A 14588-nucleotide genomic window follows, 5' to 3' on the forward strand; every position below is an offset into this window, starting at 1 on the left:
AATAAATGCCTTTTAAAAGTGTAATTGGTCAGTTAAATGACACACCACACACATTCACAGAAACTTGTTAGCTGAAGGACCAAAACATACCCCTAAGGCCCTTAGTTTTGACTGAGAATTTCTAAGATTTTCTAACCAACAACGGATTTGCTTGTGTCTATTTTGTATATCTAACACTAGTCACGCACTGTTTCACCTGGTGGATGGCAGACAGGACTTTTCCACAGAAGTTGTAGAATAAGTCATCTGCTATCTCCACCCTGAACATGGGAATTGCAGAGAAAGCAGCAAGATTTAACCCACCCTGAGATTAACTGACCTGATTTTCGAAGTAGTTCTCAAATGTGTTGTTTGCCTGATTGATCTAACAGAAATCAATTATACATAACATAATAACTAGCATTACTCACCACTGCAATCTACCAGATGTAAGGATTTTGAACCCAGAACACCAACCCATCATCCATCCCAGTATTAGCTGTTAATAAGTAATAGTTGTTATCCATCACAGGCCACTTTTAATACACATAGCATGAAAGGGTTAAATAGCCTCACCTTGGTGTTAAACACAGGTTCTGCCTGTATTCTTACAAATGAGAAATACAACAGCTCCTGGCTACCTAGTTATGAAAAGTGTGTTTTATCAGAGAAGGGATCCTTATCCATGGGTTTACTATCAGCCTTGTTTTACTCTAAGTGTGATTTTCAAGTGCAAAAGACTCAAGACCCTTTTTTTTTTTCTCTGAAGTTTTGTTCCATACTCTCACACAGGTGATAGAGTGAAAAAACAACTGCTTTGATTATTTACAATTACACATAACTCTTACCTATAAAGCAATTATGGTCAATGCAAATACACATAATGCAGGTTTGCATAACGTTGCAGTGGGCAAATCAAGGCCCTATTATGAAAGACAAAAATGCCATCATCCCTCTTATTTCTGGATCACACACAAAGGGCATCAGTCTAGCTCACAGAGCAGAAATAACCATCCTGTAGGCTAGCAGTAACAATAACTTGGGATAGTGGTTTGCAATACTGGTACTGCAACCTATCTAAAGACTTTAAAAGGATTTTTTAACCACTGTTTTACTGAGAAGATAGATGAATTAAAGACCTCCAGGATCAGTTTGCCAGATGCTTACTGCAGCTTTACACACACACAACAAACAAACAAAACAAAAACAAAACCAAACAAACAAAAAAAAAAACCCAAACCCCACATGACTGCTTACTTAGGTAAAAGGTTTTTTCAATGTAAATATTATCTTTAAATTAGCATTCCTGGTTGGACTACAATCAAAAGCCTCTGACATCACAAATCATGACAACAAGCTGGCCTAGCAACCTAGACAGACAGACACAGGAAGTTCAGTCAGTCAGTAATAAAAAGCTTTGGCTGTCTGGCTTCAGGGAGAAGAAAATTGCTTGGATGATCACTTCAGTACTCTACTAGGTGATGCACTATTTTATTCTTTCTGATAGCTGCAGTTTAAAAGAACTCAAAACAGGAAAATGTACATGTAAAGGCTGAGCAAAGATGTGGACTGAAGCTTTATGTTGTTTGGTTTCAGATTCACACTTTTGATAGAGCCTAGGGAGCCAGAAAGAGAAGAAAGAAAACTGTCCCCAAGCGCCTGACAGTATCAAAAGTGAACACAGCTGCTTAAGTTGCAAGCTACCTGTAGAGTGGGTCTAGGAGCAGGGGGCTCTGTTGGGAGGGGGAAGAAGAACAGCCTTTGCAATGTTAGTAGGTATCACTGCAGTATACTTGCCAGCAAATCAAAACATATTTATCAAGTCACGCTCACAATTATCATGATTCACCTTGGTACCAGAAAATGCACTGTCATTCTACTCACCAGACACTTTGTGGTAAATTTACATTGCTGCACATTATGGACCCAAGCCTGAAGGCATTGAGCATTGACAGCTACTCCCAGAAACAGAAGGCCTTGTGCACCTTGCAGAAAGGTGCATTTCAAAAGAGAGGTGGTATCAGAGCCAAAGATAGTTTCTCTTTCCTTCTTCACTCTAATGATATCTAGGCAGTTACACAGCTAAATTTTATGCTGTTGAAAAGCTTTATATTCTTCTTTCAATATGACTGGCTTTTCTCTTCCCCAGTCTTTTCAAGGCTCTTTCTTTTCTGTTCATCTCTTTTTTTCTTTTTTTCCCCTTCCTCAAAATCTTCTCCAAAAAGATTAAAAGCATAATCCTCTAAGGAGCTGACTTACAAGTGTACTTAATATTTAAGCCTACACCCACCAGGACACTGAGGCTCTCTGCATTTTTTTGTCACAGATATGTTTTTGGAAGAACTCTTACTTGATGAGACCAAAAAACACCTTCTAATTTCAATGCTGGTATCAACATTAAAACAACCCCAAACATTAGCCTGTCCAGTCCCTCACAACTACTGCTTACTTGGCTCAGACCCTGAACTGCAGTGACAGTTGGCAAATAAATCTGATTTGGTCATTTATCCAGCCAGCACATACCATCAAGATGAACGTTTCCAGATTTGACAAGTAATTGCTGTACTAAATACCATACATGTACATTTCTCAGAAGCTGATGGCCCATCCATAGAATACTTCCAGCAGCAATAACAATTCTGAATAAGTGACTTCTCTTCCAAGGGTAATAGTATCTGCTTACATAAAGAGATATTTTTGGCACATTCTCAAGGTCTTCTTTCTTCTGCCCTGCTGTCAGAACTCTAATCAGGTATGCATGGCACCTACAGTGTTCCTGCATACTCCAGGTAATTAGCCTTTCCACTAATCACAGAGCAACTCTCATTGCTGCAAACCTACAGTAAGCTGCTTGTTCCTTAACCCTCAGGTTTCCTTTGCTCATTTCTTAAAGAAATGACTGAACACTGCTTACCTTGAACTGCTCTTTCAATGTACACCGTTTAGGGCTTTCCAAATAAAATCATTTCTGAGCATTTTGCTTGCAGCTGAATTTAAAGACATGAATTATCGATGTTTCAGCTAAAACGTATCCCGGATCTTTCCCTTTTCTTCTAATAGTTAAGAAAATAAAAGCTCACAGTGTTTCCTTGTGACCATCCTCACATGCCTTTCTGCTTGAAAAACTGATCACCTTAGATAAAAACTAATTTACACTTGTGATTTATTAAGACAAGAAACCCATGTTTAAATGGAAAAAGGCTGTAGTAAGTGTCTATGCTCTGACAAATGGCAAAAAATACAGCTGATTTAACAAATGAGTGCTCAATCAATGATGCACTGAGGCACATGAAAAAGGGAAGTCAAAATCCATTACACTGAAAAACCTCCTTTAAATTCCACTTCAGTGCACTGACCCTGTTGCTCAATGCTAAAGACTTTACAAGGTTTTTGGAAACATTTAGAAGAGCTTTTGTTTTGGCATTCACTCAGCTGCACCTCACAATTAACACCGCCAGACTCCTTTCTAATCAATTATTCATTAAGATTACCAGCGTATCTTTTGAGCCCCTTAACTTCACATCAGAAGTGTGCGAAGAATGATACATGCATGTGTACTTTACAGAATAAAAGGCAGACTCTAAGCAGGTTTTAACGCTAAATGAGAACAAGGCTAAAAGAAGCGAAATCAACACTTTTAGTCAAAGTTGAGCTTCAGGCGAGCTGCAGGCAGTGCACAGCATGAGAGAATTTGGCTCTAGAAAGTACCCATGTGTTGACAGCTGAATAAGAGTTTGAAGGCTTAATAGTATGAAATGTTCCATCAGTGATAATGTTACACATTACTTACTCAGTTAACTACTCATCTTCTGCAGCCCTGACAGCTCATGACGTAAACCCCATTCAACAGAAGTTTTACCCTTCGTTATACAAACACGTTTATTGCAGTTACCATGACTAATGTTTTTTCCTCTCAAAGAAAAAGAGGGAAATAATTTTCAGGAAATAACTATGAAACACAACTGTGCTGAGAAATTAAGAATGCAAAAAAATCTGAAAAGCTGCTTGAACTTCGGAAAAAACACAAATTAATTAGAGCCTATTTCTACAACTCTAATAATAGATGTGCAAGATAAATTATTAACAATTCATATTATGGTAGAACCTACTCTGTTAAACACAGCGTTAGCAAGGAGGGATATTTGCCCCCTTAATATTAACACATATAACGTTCACATACGGTTAAGAGAGCTTTGTTTTAAACTCCATCAGAAATCTAACTTAGGTGGCTGAAGTTAGATGCTTCTCCACACAATATACAGAAGACCCCTATTATCACAGAAGCAATTAAGTGGAAAAGACCTTTCAGATCATCCAGTTGAAGTTATGAAGATTTCAGTACTGGTTTGTATTCATCTATTTTACTTGGGTCAGAAGGAACTACCAGCTAATACACAAGGCAAGATGAGCCTAGATAGTGTTAACACATGCAGAAGCACTGAATCTGCAAGACCCAGGTACAGAGTTAGCTATGAGGTTTTGTGTTTGCCTGCAAACTGAGTAGTATTATGCAATGTAGATGCATGCATAGATATTCAGCAAATATGGCCTAATTGCCTAGCACTTGTGCATTTTCTAAACATCACAGCACAAGAAAAGTCTCAAGAAAAAGCAAGAAATAAAATTAGCAAAGACAATCAAAGGGTAGAGCCATAACCGCTGAAGTGCCTACAGAGCTACCAGAGTAGAACTGAGTTTCTGAAGATGTATTCAATAAAATCTCATAATCTAAGTGTGATAAAGTCTGTAGCTACCAAATAAGATTTTAGTAAAATGACAAAGGTGCCTAATATTTCTTGAATCTGCATGCCCAGAGCTGCTGCATCTTGACTGAGAAAAGCACCTCTGCATTTGCTTTCTACACATAGTGATGAACGCCTGCCTCATCAGGTCATTTACCAAAGGATGGATATCATGGTCTAGAACCTGTCTTTACATTACAGAACCAATAAAAAAAAAAAAAATCATCAGCAGTTGGAAGCAAGAGCAAGTGAAGGAATACTTCTGAACACCTACCACATATTCAAGCACTTCAAAATGAAGTGAAATGATATTCCTCATGACCACACCTAGCTCCTTAGATTATCAAAGACCAAGAGCCTTAGATGCAGAACTCCCACTGACTGGATTTTTTTAAAGCTACTTATTTCACTAAGGACAGACGGAGGCATTCAAAATAAATAAATAAATAAATAAATAAATCAATCAATAAATCAATAGATCAGACAAGCAAACAAATAAATAAATAAATATGATAATAAGGTGCTTAGGAATGAAACTCCCATTGAAATTAGATTAAGTACTTTAAAAAGTTTTACCTACCATGACTTTGCAGAGCATGCAGAAAGTCAGTAATGCATACTTAAAATGGCAACTGTATTCCTGAGCTATGACTCACTATCTCACATACTGTAAGTATCTGCAGAATGTCTCAGTGTATCAAGAAGTATGCTTGAAATCTTGACAGCAAAACAACTTACTTTTATCAGACCAGCAGTACTGTCCATAAGCCAGCAAAAAGATTTAAATTGTCCCTGGAAGAGCCAACACTTCACAAAATTGTTTAACTGTTCAGCTAATTTTGAATGTCATTCACAAACAGAGGTAAAAGATTAAAGGACAAATCCAACTCTGGCATTACTGTTCAGGGCTCTCACTGGAGTCAATAGGCACCACTCATATAAAACTATGGGCAAACAAATGAAAATTGATATTTCACTTCTGTGATGTTCCTGCTTTACACCACTGCAAATACACTTATTCCAGAGGATTTAGAATAGGACTGAATTTGAATCATGGAGTGCTGAAGTTAGCCCTGTCACTAACTGTATGAGTCTACCAAAAGTTATAAATTTGCCATGGTTCCCATGACTGGGACTGTACACAATACCAGTTTTTCAGATGTCTCTTGTTCTGTTAAACTTCCAGTCATTTCATAGGATTTGGCTACTCAGAAATAATTGTTTCAAGCAAAAATAAAATCTTATGATATCCCCCAGCAAACAGACTAGCATTCCAATGGAAGTACAGTCCAAATCCTGAGAGGATTTCCTTTACTATCCTGACTTGCTCAAATAATTCAGAGATAGCACTTAATAGTAATGTTACACTTGCACAAGTTATCTCTGCTTTCCAAAGAGAAAATAATCGTTTAGATTTAAAGGTTAATTCCATGTTCCTTCATGACTCTTCACAGCAATACATGACAGACTGTACTGTACTGCAATGAAATACATAGTATCTTAGAGAGGGGGGAAAAAAAAAAGAAAAAGAGAAAAAATCCTCATTAACAAATCCACATTATCAATATTCTGTTCAGCATCAGAGGCCTGAAACACAAACTATAGCTCTGCAATGTAAAGCAACCAACCAACAGCCCTTTTGGGCAGTTGTGTGTCACTTATTTCTGCTGTAACCACAGAGATCTATTTCAATAATCAGTTTTACAAATGTTCATTGTCAAGCTCACCATCATCTGTAAAACAGATCAAATGGTACCATTAAACATCCCCCCACACTGTTCATAACTGTATGTATAACCCTGTCCTCAGGGTGTATATGAACAACGTTTGAAAGAACGCAATATGCACAGCTGATCAGACCAGCAGCTGATCAGTATTTAATCACCAAATTCAATAAGAAAACAAATGAGGCAGAGCACAGGGGTGGAAAACAAAGGTAGATAGAAAATGTTAAATGAGCCACCAATTTATAGAAGATAAAAACACCCTCAGAAACAATTTACAAAACAATTTTCTTTTTACACATTTAATAAACATTCTGTCAGAGTAAACGAAATCTCAGAAGCTGGAAGTTTAAAAAAATCAATTAAAATGAAGTCACAGGGAATGGTGGGGAATTGTTCCTGGCAGTTATTTGATATACTATGGTTAATATTTCTAGTCAGGCAAATTAACAGTTTTGCTGCTGTAGACTTGCACTTGCACAATACATAACCTCTGAGGGTTTGTTCTGAAAGTTACAGAAATATATGCACAAATATTTTTATATAGCTACCTATTAGATGTACAGGAACAGTCCTTTACTCTATAAACTTTTATACAGAGGAATTCTACACTACTAAAGCCAGCTGAAAAGAATATCTGCATCTAAAGAAGTAACAAAACACACAATTCATTCCACGGGTTCCCATTTCACTTGTAAGAAAGCTCTTAGATAAAAACCTGCTTCTCTAGCCATCTGTATCAATAGATAAGCTTCTCTTTAATACTGTTTTATTGTATAATTTGTATTGTGCCACACTCATATTGATTGAAGAAAATTCAGGTGAGGCAGTGTCAGTTTCTGTTTCTATAGGGAAACCACTGAGCTGAACAGTGTTGCACGTAAGGTCAAATCAGGATTCAACTTGCTGTGTTGCTCCCTTAAAATTGTACAGGTTAAGGAAGAAATTGGTAGGCTTCGCAGACACAGTATAAATACCACTAATTAAACTTTTTAATTATCCTACTAATATATCTTGAATAACAAAATAAATTCAGGTTCTTACTTTCCATACCCTTTCACATATTAAGTCATTCAAATTTGCAAACAGTATTTTCTTCATATGCTTCAGGCCAAACATTGCTTTCCCTTCTCTGCTGCCAACCATGGCCACAGAAGAAAGTTTATTTAATTTACCAGCTTATGTCAACTTCTGAAGCCCATTGATTCTATGATTCTATAAAAGCAAAACATTGTGTTTTCTCCAACTGCAGAGGTTGGGTGTTTGACCTAAAAGTATTTTTATTCAGCTTTCTTTCAAATCGCTAAAAAGGCTTTTAGGGAGACCCATAAAGCTTCATAGATGGCTACTGTGACCAGCAGAGGCTCACATCATATGTCATATACAGTGCTCAGAAAACATCTGTCCTATCAGACTGACCTAAAAGAGAAGAGAGTCAGAGCAGCCCTGTGGAGAAGGACTTGGGGGTGTTGTGGTTGATGAGAAAATGAACATGAGCTGGCTTCAGTTTGCGCTTGCAGCCCAGAAAGCCAATCGTATCCTGGGCTGCATCAAAAGCAGTTTGACCAGCAGGTTGAAGGAGGTGATCCTGCCCCTTTACTCTGCTCTTGTGAGACCTCATCTGGAGTATTGTGTGCAGTTCTGGTATCCTCAACATAAAAAGGACAAGGAACTGTTGGAACAAGTCCAGAGAAAGGTCACGAGGATGACCAGGGGACTGGAACTCAAACTTCATACTCCTGTATGAAGATAGGCTGAGAAAGTTGGGGCTGTTCAGCCTGGCGAAGAGAAGACTGCATGGAGACCTCATAGCAGCCTTCCAGCATCTGAAGGCGGCATATAGGGATGCTGGGGAGGGACTCTTCACTGGGGACTGTAGTGATAGGACAAGGGGTAATGGGTTAAAACTTAAACAGGGGAAGTTTAGGCTGGATATAAGGAGGAAATTCTTTCCTGTTAGGGTGGTGAGGCACCGGAATGGGTTGCCCAGGGAGGTTGTGAATGCTCCATCCCTGGCAGTGTTCAAGCTCAGGTTAGATGAAGCCTCCGGTGAGATGGTTTAGTGTGAGGTGTCCCTGCCCATGGCAGGGGGGTTGGAACTTGATGATCTTAAGGTCCTTTCCAACCCTAACTATTCTATGATTCTATGTTTGCATTACAGATTTACCCACCTGGACATCAGGTGCAGGAAATAAGAGAGAAAGCAGCTTATCTTTATCCCAGTGCACTTTGCAAACACATTCAGGTTCACCCAGATGGTTAAAGTATGGATAAGCAACTGATGCAACCTTGCCTTGTTCAGGAGAATGAAAGGGGAAGAGATGCAACTGTTTCATATGCAGAGCTCACTTTTGTTTATGTTCGATATGTACAAGCTGAAAAAATTATTCTCAGCTGTCATTGGCCCCTGCCTGCAGATACCGGAAAATGGAATACAGAACAGCTCTAGTCTATGTGTTTAGACACCCAAATGAGTCATCAGTAAGTCAGAGTTTTAGTCCCGCCTTGTCTTCATAAACTAAGTCTCCCTCTGTGCTGAACCTTGGGCCCTTGCAGCCACGTCTCTATTGCAATGACCGGGCATCCCTTCATCCCATTTCTTAACCAGACTGCACACATGCTAGCTACCTACTCTTCTAGATCAAAACGCTGTGCTAATGCTTACACACCTTCAGGCCTTCAAGCTGTAACATAACATGCAACATTATAAAAATTGAGCTGACAATCCAATGATACAAGCAAAATACATTAATAAAACTAGTTGTATTTGAACTAAAGAATGTGCAGACTAAAACATTACGTTGGCATTAGGTATTTCATAGAATCTATCCTCTTTGTCCCCTCTACAGATCATCCAAGTTATGTGTCCTGTTAGCACACACATGCTAAAAATAGTAAACGTACACTGAAAGGATTAGCAATGATTTTTAAAAAGCACAGTGCTTAATTTCTTTTTCTTTAGTGACTGAAATATTAAAAAAAAAAAAAAAAAACAAAAAACCCAAACCTATTATCTCAACTAGGTTATAGTGGCCCAGAAAGACTAAATATGCATGTGTCTGAAACGTATTTCCCATCGCAACAACAGTAAGGATGTCAGAACTAATGCAATTAAGAGGATCCACCTATTAAAAGAAAACAATTTCTGAACTAGTTAACTTTGACTTAAAAGAGCAAAATAATTTAGTAGAGAACAATGCACACTTGCTAACCTTTCATGTTAACAGGTGGCAGTGCTTTTTTCTTTGATTTTGTTGTGAAGTCAGAGATCCTGTTTAGTTATTCTTTGTTACATTTGTATTCTCCTCTCCTATCAACAGCGGCATTAAGAAACAGCAGAAACTCCTGACATACTTTTAACATTGTGAGATAAACCTGTCACGCAGTGCACACAGTCATCTTGTGACTTCTTTTTGTTTTTTGAAGGTACAGTTGAAATTACATGCTTTTGACCACTGAAAGATTTTTGCACAGAAGCTCTGCTTAAAAAAATTAAGATATGCAGCTGAAACTACCACAGAAGGAATATATTCAAAGCAATAAAGAGAAAAAGCAGAGGAAGGACAAGTCACCTATATAAGCCTTTGCCCAAACAGTTCCAGTCTGTTCCTTATCCTAAAAGTGAAACTTTGGACCAGCCTCCTGAAAAGAATGATCTTAGAAAATAATAAGTCCTAACCAGACAGCAAACGAATGGACATTTTTCTGATGTCCATCTCAAACCAGGAGTTAAAGCTGTGCCTTGCTCCTGCAGAAAGCATTTTTTATTTTTGAAGATTCATATTCTGAGAGCTACCTGATTTCCATTTGTTGTGTGAGCCTCTGATATATCGATGCCCTACTACTTTAACAAGATACCCAAAGAAGTAGCTCATAAGAACAGTCACAATATGAAGATATGGCAGAACCATCTGCCATTAAATCTAATAGAAGAATTATATTTACAAACAGATGCATGTGGGTTGAAGAGAAAATAGGAGAAACTCACACAGATAAACCTGCTGAAACTTATTACATACACAGAAATTACAGTTCAGGAAATACAAAGATGGAGAGCGTGAGAATTTCAGAGGAAGTGTCATATACAAATTCCCTGAACTTGAAATACAGTGTTCCTTAAATCATTACTCTTGGCCACTGGAAGAGAAAGAGTAGCCAGTCAGTACCAGTATAACAGATTTGATTTTGCTGCAATAGTCTCAGCCACCTATGTATAAACTTATTTTCATCGAAAGTACGTATTCTTTGTTTCTATCCAGACTCACAGTACAACTGCGCAGCCACAAAATCTCTGTTGTTTTATTACCTACACAGTAGAAGAATTTTAGAAATTAAGATGACAGATTAATTACACTGTTCAATTTAATCAAGCCTTTGAAGAATAATGGATCCAACAAAACGCTCCCTAACAAACTGCAGACAGAGCTATGAAAGAACAGTGAGTTCACAAAGTAGGCTAAAAGGCCAAAGTGGCACAAAAACTCCCTTTCCACTGAAGTTATCTTCTGAGTAACTCAGGCACAGAATCTAGAAATAAACACCTCCATAGTACCAGCTTTGGTGAACACATGTGCAGCTACAACCTCCAAGCCCGCTCGGTCAGTCTGAATATTATTCGAAACATGTCATCTCTGTTAGCAATTAGATGCTTTCTGCTGACCCATTGCCTCAGCATAGTGCATAAGCTTCTTACACAGACAGCTAAGACACCATAATGGACACTGCTCTCTGCGTGAACATTTCCAGGCTACAGAGAAAACAAAGCCTACCCATTCACTGTTTTCTAATGAATCAAGATGTACCGCTGGTGGCTGAGTGATGTAAAATGTCCATGAGCTAGGAGAATAGCCCCAAGCTCTTGCCAAATTATGCACTTCAGTATTACAGACCTGCTAGCAAAATGTATCAGATTTTCCTCCAACATGATATTTATTCTTTTGGACAAAGAGAACAGATAAAAATAAATTGTTGAACAAAATCTGATACCCAATGGAATAATGCGTTCAATGGGGAAAGGTTTTCAGGCAGAACAAAATATTACAGAATCTCAGATGAGCAGGACATACACACAGTAAATGCAAATGCATTCATTGACATAAAGGGTGGAAAACTTTAAAAAATAAAATTCATTAATATAAACTTAAAAACTTGTTCCATTGCTGAATCTACCTGAAAAGTTAACTATCCAGTTAATGGGTATATACAAGGCCAAAACCACAAACTACCATAATTTTCAAAAGTAGTATTTTGAATCAAACATGATGAAAATTGCATTGCTTCACTGAAACTGTGTGGCCATCCATGGTCAACAAGATACACATAACACAGCCACCTGTATATTTTATTTGTTTATCCCCATCCTCAGACATGCTGTCTCAATATTAAGGACAGTTGTAAATTGTTTAAAACAAACAAACAAAAAGAATACACACATATGCAAAAAAAAAAAAAAAACAACAACCAACAACAACCAAAAACAAAAAAAAACCACAAACAACAAATACCCAAACAACAAAAAGCCCCAGTACATTAATTACACTATCAATTAGTTCTACATTAGTGCATCTGGATTAGGGGAAATTCTGCAGATGGATCTACGTGTGTTTGTTGTACTAACATCAACACAATCCCATCCAAAAAACAGGATTTCACTTATCATATACTTGCAATCATTTGAAGAGAAAACCTATGAAGACTTCTCTAGTAGCCATCTGTCCTTCTTATGCCAATACAGTGTAGACAATTATGGCAATATTCCTTTCAACCTTTTCAACAAAGTACATTAAAAAGGTTTGATCAAATCCTCTTTATGCAATATATGTCGCATTCAGTGAATACAAATTGATGACCTTGCCCTTTGCCCTGGCAAACTCTCTTTGTCTTTCCTCTGAAATGGTATATTTAAGCACAGCATTTTCTTAAATGTTGCCTTGATTTCACATGGAGAGAACACAGGCAGCTGAATGTTAATTAAATAAATTAATGGGATTTCTTGTATACCCTTCTTGTACACAATTTTGACACTCATGCTCTCATCTCAAATATTTTCTGTATGATGAAAAGACAGAAAGAAGTATTATCCACTTAGGCTAAAAAATAAAAATGGCACAACCTCAAATAATTTAATGGTACAGTGAAAAACATAAATCCTCCTTTTTGTACCAAAGCACCAACAGTTTATCTTTAAAGGGAATAAAATAAACCCTTAAAAGAGCCCTCAAGAACAAATTATGTTTAATAAGTTTCATAGCTATGGACAATTCATTAGGGTGATATGTCTGAAACACAGACTAAAGAGCACCTCTCCTTTTTGTTCAGTTTAGTATGCAAATGCTTGTCAACCAGCCAGAGTAGGTGGTTTCACTGATTTTTCCCTACACTGCCAGCTAATCAGTCTTTTATTTCATCTGTATGCAGCCTTCATACACACATACAGGAGAAACAAAAGCATAAAAAGGAAGATATAAGTGCTTACCTACAAATTAACAGGCAACTCAGCATTAGAATAGTTATTTGCATTATTTGTTTTACAGTAGTGCTAAATGGTTAGACAACCCAATGTGCAGTAAACTGTATGTATTTATCAGGCAGTCTCTTCCTCTGAAAGTCTATAACCTGGCTTATGAGACATACATTAAAAAATCCCAGAGGACAGCAAAGAAAGCCAAGAGACAGATAGATATATGAGGGAGGTTGTCTGGTTTGGTTGCCTTTATTTACTTTTTTTTTTTACTTGATTTTTAACAGCAATCCCTAAAGAGTCACAGAAGTTAACAGCAATGGCACAAAGCGAACAAGCGCACCTATCTGTTCATGTGCCTCAGAACACAATGGATTCAGTAGATATTTATATAGTGAGTTCAAGGTATTGAGATCTAGCACAAGATGAGACTTTGCAAAGTACAGGCCTAAAGCATTTAACATAAAATGTAAGAGACTGACAAAGATGATGGATTAAGAAGACATGTTAAATATGTGCTATATTTGTGCTATCATTGCTTGAACACTGTGAAGGTAAAGGGCTGCTTACCAGAAGGAGAAACAAAGAACACTGTCTGTGTCACATGCATGTCACAGTTCATATTAACAATGAATTAGACAGAAAAGACTGTTTCTTTATTCAGTCTTTTGGGCGATAAGATGACCTGTCCATAAATAAATGAGGACAGAAGATTCTCACATTTAGCTTCATCAAGCAGCAGATAAGATAGGTAAGAGGTCCCCTCTGGAGTAGAGCAGCCCACACTCGACTGATACAACACTGGTACTCACACAGGGCATTTCTCCTCTGATATCTTGCACAAAAGCCAGAAGAGCTCAGTCTCCATCTCATTAGCATACTCTAGCAGGCTTTTTCCAGACTCTTTCCTGTAATATCCATGCCCCTCAGAAGCATTACCAAGTCTTAACTTCACTATCAAACTGTGTGCCATACCTCACAGATATTAAAAACGGCAAATGGAAGATCTTAAACAACTAAAAAGCCCCCAAAAGTGCAGTGTTCATAATACATTAACAGAATTAGCATATGAGCTTATAGCATTTCCATTTTTCTAACCACAGTCAGATTTTAAGATTGAAATATCATAGAACCATAGAATTGTTTAGGTTGGAAAAGACCTTTAAGATCATTGAATCCAACCATTAACCTAACACTGCCAAGTACAACACTAAACCACTTTCTGAAGTGCCACATCTACACATCTTTTAAATGTCTCCAGGGACGGTGATTCCACCACTTCCCTGGGCAGCTTGTTCCAATGCTTGACAAACCCTTCTTGATTAGGAAAAAATTCTTCCTATTTTTTCCTAATTAATTATTTTTTCCTAATATGCAAGCTAAACCTCCCCTGGAACAATGTGAGGTCTCTTGACCTACGGCCTGTTTCTTCGGAGAAGAGACTGACATCCACCTTGCTAACCTCTTTTCAGGTAGTTGTAGAGAGTGGTATGGTTTATATAAGGTCATTAAGAGTGATAAGGGAGCAATATGAAGCACACATAGTTGTTTTTTCCCCGGCTATAGCTTGCAGCACTTCAATGCTTGACAAGATAAACTCCAAAATATACTACCCAGAAAAAGAAATAAACAGAAAAACCCACCACCTAAAAAGCAACTTCTCTTTATAATCCTTCCATTTTG

At 37.6% G+C, this 14588-nt stretch overlaps 1 protein-coding gene across 13 annotated transcripts in view; it reads right to left on the reverse strand.

Moving 5' to 3' along the window:
• SLC10A7 (solute carrier family 10 member 7) overlaps positions 1–14588 on the reverse strand; it is a 142098-nt gene that overhangs the window by 58991 nt on the left and 68519 nt on the right. The window contains exon 5 of one of the 13 annotated variants that reach the window (XM_061354183.1): positions 11924–12863. The exons of the other annotated variants lie outside the window; for them this stretch is intronic. The gene's annotated coding sequence lies outside the window, so the exon portion shown is untranslated. Of the gene's footprint in view, positions 1–11923; positions 12864–14588 lie in introns of those variants that run through there. 13 annotated transcript variants of the gene reach the window in all.

This window comes from Neopsephotus bourkii, unplaced genomic scaffold (genome assembly GCF_033783945.1).
Source record: "Neopsephotus bourkii isolate Nb327-2 ecotype Australia unplaced genomic scaffold, CSIRO-AGI_Nbou_v1 NB_718, whole genome shotgun sequence".
Lineage (NCBI taxonomy): Eukaryota > Metazoa > Chordata > Aves > Psittaciformes > Psittacidae > Neopsephotus > Neopsephotus bourkii.